At 41.6% G+C, this 9,382-nt stretch overlaps 1 long non-coding RNA gene across 1 annotated transcript; it reads right to left on the bottom strand.

Annotated features, from left to right (window-relative positions):
- Positions 1 to 498: 498 nt before the first annotated feature.
- Positions 499 to 9,019, bottom strand: LOC117508032. The gene is made up of 3 exons (XR_004559956.1): positions 8,904 to 9,019; positions 5,017 to 5,021; positions 499 to 509 (listed from the first exon to the last, which is right to left on the bottom strand). It is a non-coding gene; the product is annotated as an uncharacterized LOC117508032 (long non-coding RNA).
- Positions 9,020 to 9,382: the final 363 nt, after the last annotated feature.

Here is a 9,382-nt window from a genome sequence, read left to right as displayed (position 1 = left end):
TCCGTCAACTGTACATCACCACTGCAAACAAGAAAGGACTCAGAGCTGATCCTTGGTGTAATCCCACCTCCACCTTGAATGAGACTGTCATTCCGACTGCGCATCTCACCGCTGTCACACTATTCTTGTACATGTCCTGCACTACCCTAACATATTTCTCTGCCACTCCAGACTTCCTCATACAATACCACAGCTCTTCTCTTGGCACCCTTTCATAAGCTTTTTCTAAGTCCACAAACACACAATGTAGCTCTTTCTGGCCTTCTCTGTACTTCTCCAACAGTATTCTCAGAGCAAACATTGCATCTGTAGTGCTCTTTTTCGGCATGAAACCATATTGGTGCTCACAGATCTTCACCTGTTTTCTAAGCCTAGCTTCTACTATTCTTTCCCATTACTTCATGCTGTGGCTGATCAACTTTATGCCTCTGTAGTTACTGCAGCTCTGCACATCACCCTTGTTCTTGAAAATAGGAACCAGCACACTTTGTCTCCACTCCTCAGGCATCCTCTTACTTTCCAAGATTTTATTAAACAATCTGGTTAGAAACTCTACTGCCGTCACTCCTAGACATTTCCATGCCTCCACTGGAATGTCATCTGGACCAACTGCCTTTCCACTCTTCATCCTCTTCATAGCAACTCTCACTTCTTCCTTACTAATCTCTTGTACTTACTCTCACTACATCGTCCAGCCTTTTCTTTCGCTCATTTTCCTTATTCATCAGCTCTTCAAAATATTCCCTCCACCCTCTCAGCACACACTCCTCACTTGTCAGCACATTACCATGTGCATCTTTTACCACCCTAACCTGCTGCACATCCTTTCCAGCTCTGTCCCTTTGTCTGGCCAATCGGTACAAGTCCTTTTCTCCTTCCTTACTATTCAACTTCTTGTATAGCTCGCAATATGCCTTTTCCTTCGCTTTTGCCACTTCTCTTTTTGCCTTACGCTGCATCTCCTTGTACTCCTGTCTACTTTCTTCATCTCTCCGAATATCCCAAAACTTTTTTGCCAACCTCTTTCCCCTTATGCTTTCCTGGACCTCTTCATTCCACCACCAAGTCTCCTTGTCTTCCTTCCACTGTACAGATGTCATACCCAGTACTATCCTAGCTGTCTCCCTCACCACATCTGCAGTACTTTTCCAGTTGTCCAAAATTGCTTCCCCCCCAACCAGTGCTTCTCTCACCTGCTCGCTAAATTTCACACAACGGTCTTCCTCCTTCAGCTTCCACCATCTGATCCTTTGTTGAGCTCTCACTGTCTTCTTCTTCTTTACCCTAAAGTCATCCTACAAACAACCATCCTGTGCTGTCTAACGACACTCTCTTCTGCCACCACCTTACAGTCTCTGATTTCTTTTAGCTTGCATCTCCTGTAAAGAATGTAGTCCACCTGTGTACACCTTCCACCACTTTTATATGTTACCCTGTGCTCCTCCATTTTCTTAAAGTAGGTATTCACCACAGCCATTTCCATCCTTTTTGCAAAATCAACTACCATCTGTCCTTCCCCATTCCTATCCTTGATACCATATCTACCCATTACTTCCTCATCACCTCTGTTCCCTTCACCAACATGCCCATTGAAGTCTGCTCTTATCACCACTCTTTCATGCTTGGGCACACTCTCCACCACCTCATCTAACACCCTCCAGAAATCTTCTTTCTCCTTCATCTCACAACCTACCTGTGGGGCATATGCACTGATGATATTCATCATCACCCCTTCAATTTCCAACTTCACACTCATCACCCTGTCAGACACTCGCTTAACCTCCAACACAATTTTAACATACTCTTCCTTTAAAATGACCCCAACACCATTTCTCTTCCTGTCCTCACCATGGTACAACAACTTGTACCCACCGCCGATGCTCCTGCTCTTACTTCCCTTCCACTTGGTCTCTTGCACACACAATATGTCTACCTTTCTCGTCTCCATCATATCAGCCAGCTCTCTCCCTTTACCAGTCATACCAACATTCAAAGTCCCCACTCTCATTTCCACCCTTCTAGTTTTCTTCTTCTCCCGCTGTTGGTGGAAATGTTCTCCTCCTCTTCTTCGTCGTCTTCGCCCAGCAGTAGCCCAATTTCCACCGGCACCCTGTTGGGCAACAGCACCGGTGGCAGATGTTGTTAACCCAGGCTGCGACCGATCCGGTATGGAAATTCAATTCTTAGTCTGCATAGTTGGGTTGGCTTGTTTTATGCTGGATGCCCTTCCTGACACAACCCTCCTCATTTATCCGGGCTTGGGACCATCACTCAGAATATACTGGCTGCACACCCCATGTGGCTGAGTTACTTCAAGAATTTTGTTTGTTGTTGTAAATTTAGATTTTCAGCTACTTCACAGTAGGGCTCCACAATATGGCCAAATTAGCTGAACTTTCAGGTCTTTTTAAACAAAAACCTCCACTACACCATTCCATCAGGAAGTTGTATTTTATATTTTTAATTTAATTTATACCAAGCTGTAGAGATTTACCATCAGTTTGTGTTTAATGAGGATAATTTTAAAAATTAGAAAATGGCTGTTTACTCACCAATGTAACTAGGAGTCTGTGGTTCAGTCGATGTGTTCAAATTCAAAACTGGCTCAAACATTTTTCTTCTTCTACTAAGGATGATTAGAACTTTTCGTGTAACACAGCACCAACTACTGCACAGGATGGACCTAGCAGTCAATATGTGTCACCGATTTCAAAATGGCTCTTTTCAACCAGACGTGTGGTGCAGTGACATGTCCTCTAATGACCTCTAATTTCCTGCTTTTAAACTCAGATAAAACTGAAGTTATTGTACTTGGCCCCACAAATCTTAGAAACATGTTGTCTAACCAGATCCTTACTCTGGATGGCATTACCCTGACTTCTAGTAATACTGTGAGAAATCTTGGAGTCATTTTTGATCAGGATATGTCATTCAAAGTGCATATTAAACAAATATGTAGGACTGCTTTTTTGCATTTACGCAATATCTCTAAAATTAGAAAGGTCTTGTCTCAGAGTGATGCTGAAAAACTAATTCATGCATTTATTTCCTCTAGGCTGGACTATTGTAATTCATTATTATCAGGTTGTCCTAAAAGTTCCCTAAAAAGCCTTCAGTTAATTCAAAATGCTGCAGCTAGAGTACTGACGGGGACTAGAAGGAGAGAGCATATCTCACCCATATTGGCCTCTCTTCATTGGCTTCCTGTTAATTCTAGAATAGAATTTAAAATTCTTCTTCTTACTTATAAGGTTTTGAATAATCAGGTCCCATCTTATCTTAGGGACCTCGTAGTACCATATTACCCCAATAGAGCGCTTCGCTCTCAGACTGCAGGCTTACTTGTAGTTCCTAGGGTTTGTAAGAGTAGAATGGGAGGCAGAGCCTTCAGCTTTCAGGCTCCTCTCCTGTGGAACCAGCTCCCAATTCAGATCAGGGAGACAGACACCCTCTCTACTTTTAAGATTAGGCTTAAAACTTTCCTTTTTGCTAAAGCTTATAGTTAGGGCTGGATCAGGTGACCCTGAACCATCCCTTAGTTATGCTGCTATAGACGTAGACTGCTGGGGGGTTCCCATGATGCACTGTTTCTTTTTCTTTTTGCTCTGTATGCACCACTCTGCATTTAATCATTAGTGATCGATCTCTGCTCCCCTCCACAGCATGTCTTTTTCCTGGTTCTCTCCCTCAGCCCCAACCAGTCCCAGCAGAAGACTGCCCCTCCCTGAGCCTGGTTCTGCTGGAGGTTTCTTCCTGTTAAAAGGGAGTTTTTCCTTCCCACTGTAGCCAAGTGCTTGCTCACAGGGGGTCGTTTTGACCGTTGGGGTTTTACATAATTATTGTATGGCCTTGCCTTACAATATAAAGCGCCTTGGGGCAACTGTTTGTTGTGATTTGGCGCTATATAAAAAAAAATTGATTGATTGAATTGATTGAAAACACAGTGTGCAACTGTGATCATAGATAAACTGTGGAGAGCTGACATTTGCCATTTGGGGGTTTAAATGTTGCTATTGTAATTCATGTTAGTTTAACAGTTTTTTGTATTATTGATTTATTGTGTCTTTCTACACTCAACAAAAATATAAACGCAACACTTTTGGTTTTGCTCCCATTTTGTATGAGATGAACTCAAAGATCTAAAACTTTTTCCACATACACAATATCACCATTTCCCTCAAATATTGTTCACAAACCAGTCTAAATCTGTGATAATGAGCACTTCTCCTTTGCTGAGATAATCCATCCATTTATTGTGGGCAGTCTAAGGCACACCTGTGCACTAATCATTGTGTCTAATCAGCATCTTGATATGGCACACCTGTGAGGTGGGATGGATTATCTCAGCAAAGGAGAAGTGCTCACTATCACAGATTTCGACTGGTTTGTGAACAATATTTGAGGGAAATGGTGATATTGTGTATGTGGAAAAAGTTTTAGATCTTTGAGTTCATCTCATACAAAATGGCAGCAAAACCAAAAGTGTTGCATTTATATTTTTGTTGAGTGTAGTTCAATTGGTTTAGTCAGTTTAGTTAAGTCTCATGTTGCAGTTACCGTGAGTGAGTTAAGCTTCATGTTGCCATTACCATCAGTGAAAACTGTAATTTGTTTGATGTCTTCTGCCACCATCTCTGTTTCTGCCTGTCTCAAATTAGAAGCACCGGCTTACAGCAGAATGTGGGAAAGACAAAACACAGTGAATGACTGTGATCACGGAGAAACTGTGGAGAGCTGACATTTGCCTTTTGGGGTTTTAAATGTTGTTATTGTGGTTCATGTTAGTTTAACAGTCTTGTTAGTGTTATTTATTTGTGTTTCTGTTGGTTAGTTTAGATAACTGTTGTGCTGACCTTACCATGCATGAGTTAAATGTTATGGTAGCACCATAAATGAAATGTGCAGTGTTTTTAATGTCTTCCACCACAGTCTCTGTTTATTAAATTTCAAGCACCTGTGTACAGCAGAATACAGAAAAGACAAACAGCTGTGCATGCGTGCAAATTTTAACCACACACAAACTGGGGAGAGCTGACATTTGCTGTTTGGGTCAAGGATGAACGGTGCCAAAGCTGAACGTTGATAGGACTTATATTTTTAGAGAAGCTACATATATTAGCTAACAACACTGAACAATGGACACTGATATTCAGGGTCGCTGCTAAGGTTTTGGAGGCATTAAGCATAACTGGTCAGGGAGGCCCCCCCCCACCCCCATACAAGAGAACCCCCCCCCCCCCCCCCCACACACACACACACACAAAAGTTCTACTCAAACTGTTACTATTTATTAAAGCGTTTAAGTTTAGCATTTAAAGCTACATCAAATCAGCAAAGCCAACGCAACCTAGCTTAAGCAGCACCACTGAACATTAAGTAATCAAAACAATTGAAAACTTTAACACGTACTTACCAGCAAGGGATGCACGGGCATCATCTTTTTGTTTCTTTTTCCTCCATTTTTCAGCTCCAGACTCCTGCTGTCGCTTCATTGTTTAATTGTGGCATAGTGGCAACTTGTCATCTTGTGTCAGAATCGAATGTGGGCTAGCAGTGCTACTTCAGTTAGGTGCAGGGTTGCCAGATTGGGTGTTTTCCCATCCAATTGGTTTGTTTAGGGTAAAAATATGGCACTGGATGAGTTTTTTGTATAGAATTGCCACACACATTTTAAAAATCAATTCAAATTGCGAAGGATTTAGTGCCTCCATGCATTTTTGAGCATTTATTGGACTGGAAATTGTCACATCTGGCAACCCTGGTTAGGTGACACAGTAAACAGAGAAAGACGCAAACAGGGCTGTACCATTTCAGGGAATCGGGGCGGGGGTGGATGGGGGCTTTATATTAGGCAAAAAAACCTGTTAATTTGCCCCAATTAAGTAATGGGATAGGGGCCTACACAAGGTTTAAAGACAAAAACGATGGGCCTATTCATAAATAATTCATATTGATTTTGAAATGTAATAATCAGTGTTGCCACAGTTACTTTGATAAAGTCATCCAATTACTGATTACTGATTACTCCTTGAAAAAGTAACTTAGTTACTGTACTGATTACTCAATTGTAAAGGTAACTAAGTTAGATTACTAGTTACTTTTTAAGTTACTTTCCCCAGCTGCTGACAACAACCCTCTGCCACATCAACATGACAATGATACCTGTTTTGCCAAATCTCACTTTATAGTCACCCTTTCTTGACTTCAATGAAAATAAATACTTGTTTTATAAAAGGTAAAATAATCTTTCTTGACCTCATATTTAACTGTTGACAGCACTGTAACAGTAAAACTTGCAATTTCTAACTTACATTGTTTATAAATGTAACTATTAAATTCTAACATTTTTCTAACATTTAAATTCTCTATAAACATTTTACTTGTCAAAATTATTATTATTTTAAGTAGTATTAGTAGTTGTAGTAAAAAAAAACGGCTTCAAAACTGGACCTTTAATCTAGGGGTGTTGTGGGGGAGGGGGGCACATCCTTGCCCCACGCCCCCATTCCATCTGGATTCGCCCCTGCTTTGGCGTTTGAGCACAAAGAATGGATAACAATTATTTATGCAGAAAACATGACCAGATTTACAGGTAAGAAAGTTTTATTGCGTTTTCACATCATGTGGTCCTCAGAAAGAGAGTTTAGGTGCATTTGAGTGGAAAATAGTGTTAGTTGTTGACACGTCGCGGAGGATCAGCTGTTTTTAACGAGACGATACGGAGCAGCTCAGCTCAGAATTCTAAATAAAGGAGAAAAAGCATAAAAATGACTTTGTAAAGCTCAGTGCAGGTGTGCTGTTGTCACCGCGCTTTAAAAGGTGAGGACGAGTCGTAGCTGATGAAAAGCTCACAGCTCGCTTAAAGTGGGCAGTTCAGTCGAACCCCGACCCCCTGCCCACGGACCAAGTTTAATGCTGCTATCGACCCACAATGCAAAAATAATAGTAACGCACAGTGACTTGGAGAAGAAACTTTAATCTGATTACTCATTTGGAAAGATTAAAGCGTTAGATTACTCGTTACAAAAAAAAGTGGTTAGATTAGAGTAACCGGCATGACTGGTAATAATGTAATAATTTCAACACATTTTTCAGTCAATTGGAGGCCCTGCAAACTAGTGCAACATGGTTGGTGCCCCACGCAGGCTGCGTAGTCTGCTTATGCCGAACGGCGGCGCTGCTGATATTTACATTCTGGACTCACATTCCAAGTCATTATAGAAACTTTGCACAATTTATTACCATCCTTGAAAAATGTCAGCTGCCTATTTTATAAACACTACCCAATCTACAGCCCGTGGATCCCCATGGGCAACAGGCTAGTTTTAATTATATTTCAATATGAGATTATGATTGCCATGCTAATCACTTGCATACTGGTGCAAACAAGTAGCACCACTGTGCAAGTGAGCAGCATGCTTGTCTCCCAAATAGAAGGTCTTTGGGTCAAGACAATGTGAGCTCCGTTTTCCCTTTACATCTGGAGTTGCATCAGAAAGGACATCTAGTGTAAAATTTCTTCTGAATCAACATGTGGTTCAGTACTGTCACATGTCACTGGCGTGCACGTCCATGCTTTGTTGGACAGCATTACTTCATGTGGTGAATATTCATGTCATTCTTCCTCCTTGTTAAGTTACTTTCGCCTCACAGTGAACTGTTCTCTGGTACTGTTTTTTTTTTCCCTCTCAGTAAGTTTTTTTCCTCTAAGTAAGTTATTTCTGTGGCTTCTGTGGTAGTTGTATTCTCCACTGCAGACTGTGTATGTTTCTTCCCTGGGTTTAACTTTGCTTTTGTGTTGTATTGCTGCTCCTGCATTCTTCCCCATGCCATTGTATTTTCCTCTGCACCTTTTTGTCCTCTTTTCTCTTATCATGATACCTGGCTATCATGTGTTTGACCGTGTTGTTTGATTTTTCATGGCACATGGAGCAGCTACAGGTTTTTCTCTGGGTTTATTTTCAGTTTGATGTGCTCTCATTGCTTTTGCTTTATTCCTTGTGTGCATCATTTTTCCTCTGTGCACTTTCTGTTTTTTCTCTTGTACTCTTTGTCATCACAGTTTAATATTCCGTTCCTCATGATTCTGGTCTTTGTTGTGACTCTTTGCAGTATAATTTCTTTGTGTATTGGTTCTTGAGATTGGTCTCTTCTCAACATTTCTGCTGTTACACGTCTTTGAAATGGCGTTTCATTTGAGTGAAATGAAACTCTTGTGCATGGCGTAAGTAACTTGTCCACTATCCAATAAAATTAGATTAAAAAAACATGAAAAACTATGCTAACTGGTCTGGGACACACAGAGGTGCATCCCTGAGGGAATGTTTGAGGCTCAAATTAAAAATCCAGGCTCAGGTAATGTGATTCTGAAAAGCTTATGACCTTCTACTTCTACTTTCATATGACTGGCGACCCAACCAGAAAGCAAGCTTTATGCTCACGAACTAAAATTATACGTATTAAATGAAGCAAAAACACTGAAAAAAGGATGATCTTCTTCTTCTTTTCCTTTCGGCTGCTCCTGTTAGGGGTCACCACAGCAGGTCAATCATTTCCATCTCACCCTGTCCTCTACATCTGTCACACCAACCATCTGCATCTCCTCCCTCACAACATCCATAAACCCCCTTTTTGGCCTCCCTCTTCACCTCCTGCCTGGTGGCTCCATCCTCAGCATCCTTCTCCCTATATACCCTGGGTCCCGCCTCTGCACTTGCCCAAACCATCTCAGTCTTGCATCTCTGACTCTGTCTCCCAACCGCCCCACCTGATCTGTCCCTCTGATATGTTCATTCCCAATCCTGTCCATCCTCGTCACTCCCAAAGAGAATGGCAACATTAGCTCTGCAACCTCCAGCTCTGCCTCCTGTCTTTTTGTTAGTGCCACCATCTCTAAGCCATACAACATAACTTATTTAGGGTCTGCTCCTTTCTCTGCCCCTGACCAAGGCAGCGCCTCTACATCTGAAGTTGGTCCCCAGATGCCAGACTGTGTCTGCCCACTGCTCCTAGTGATTGGATTGTGTTGGATTGTGTCTAACTGTATTTCAAATGGGTTAAATGCAACGAGGACAAATTTTGTTGTATGTATGTATAATGACAATAAAGGCTCTTCTTCTTCCTCTTGTTCATAGCTGGTCTCACTACTGTCTTGTAGACTTTCCCCTTTACTCTTGCAGATATTCTTTGGACACAGTTCACTCCTGCCACCTTTCTCTACCCACTCTACCCTGCCTGCACTATCTTCTTCACCTCTCTACCACACTCTTCAGTACTTTGGACATTTGTCCCCAAGAATTTAAACTCATCTACTTTCACTACCTGTACTCCTTGAAACCGCTCTATTCCACTTGGCTCTCTCTCATTCACACACATGTACTCA

This window comes from Thalassophryne amazonica, chromosome 3 (genome assembly GCF_902500255.1).
Source record: "Thalassophryne amazonica chromosome 3, fThaAma1.1, whole genome shotgun sequence".
Classification (NCBI taxonomy): domain Eukaryota; kingdom Metazoa; phylum Chordata; class Actinopteri; order Batrachoidiformes; family Batrachoididae; genus Thalassophryne; species Thalassophryne amazonica.
This window is presented reverse-complemented; position numbering and strand designations above follow the sequence as displayed.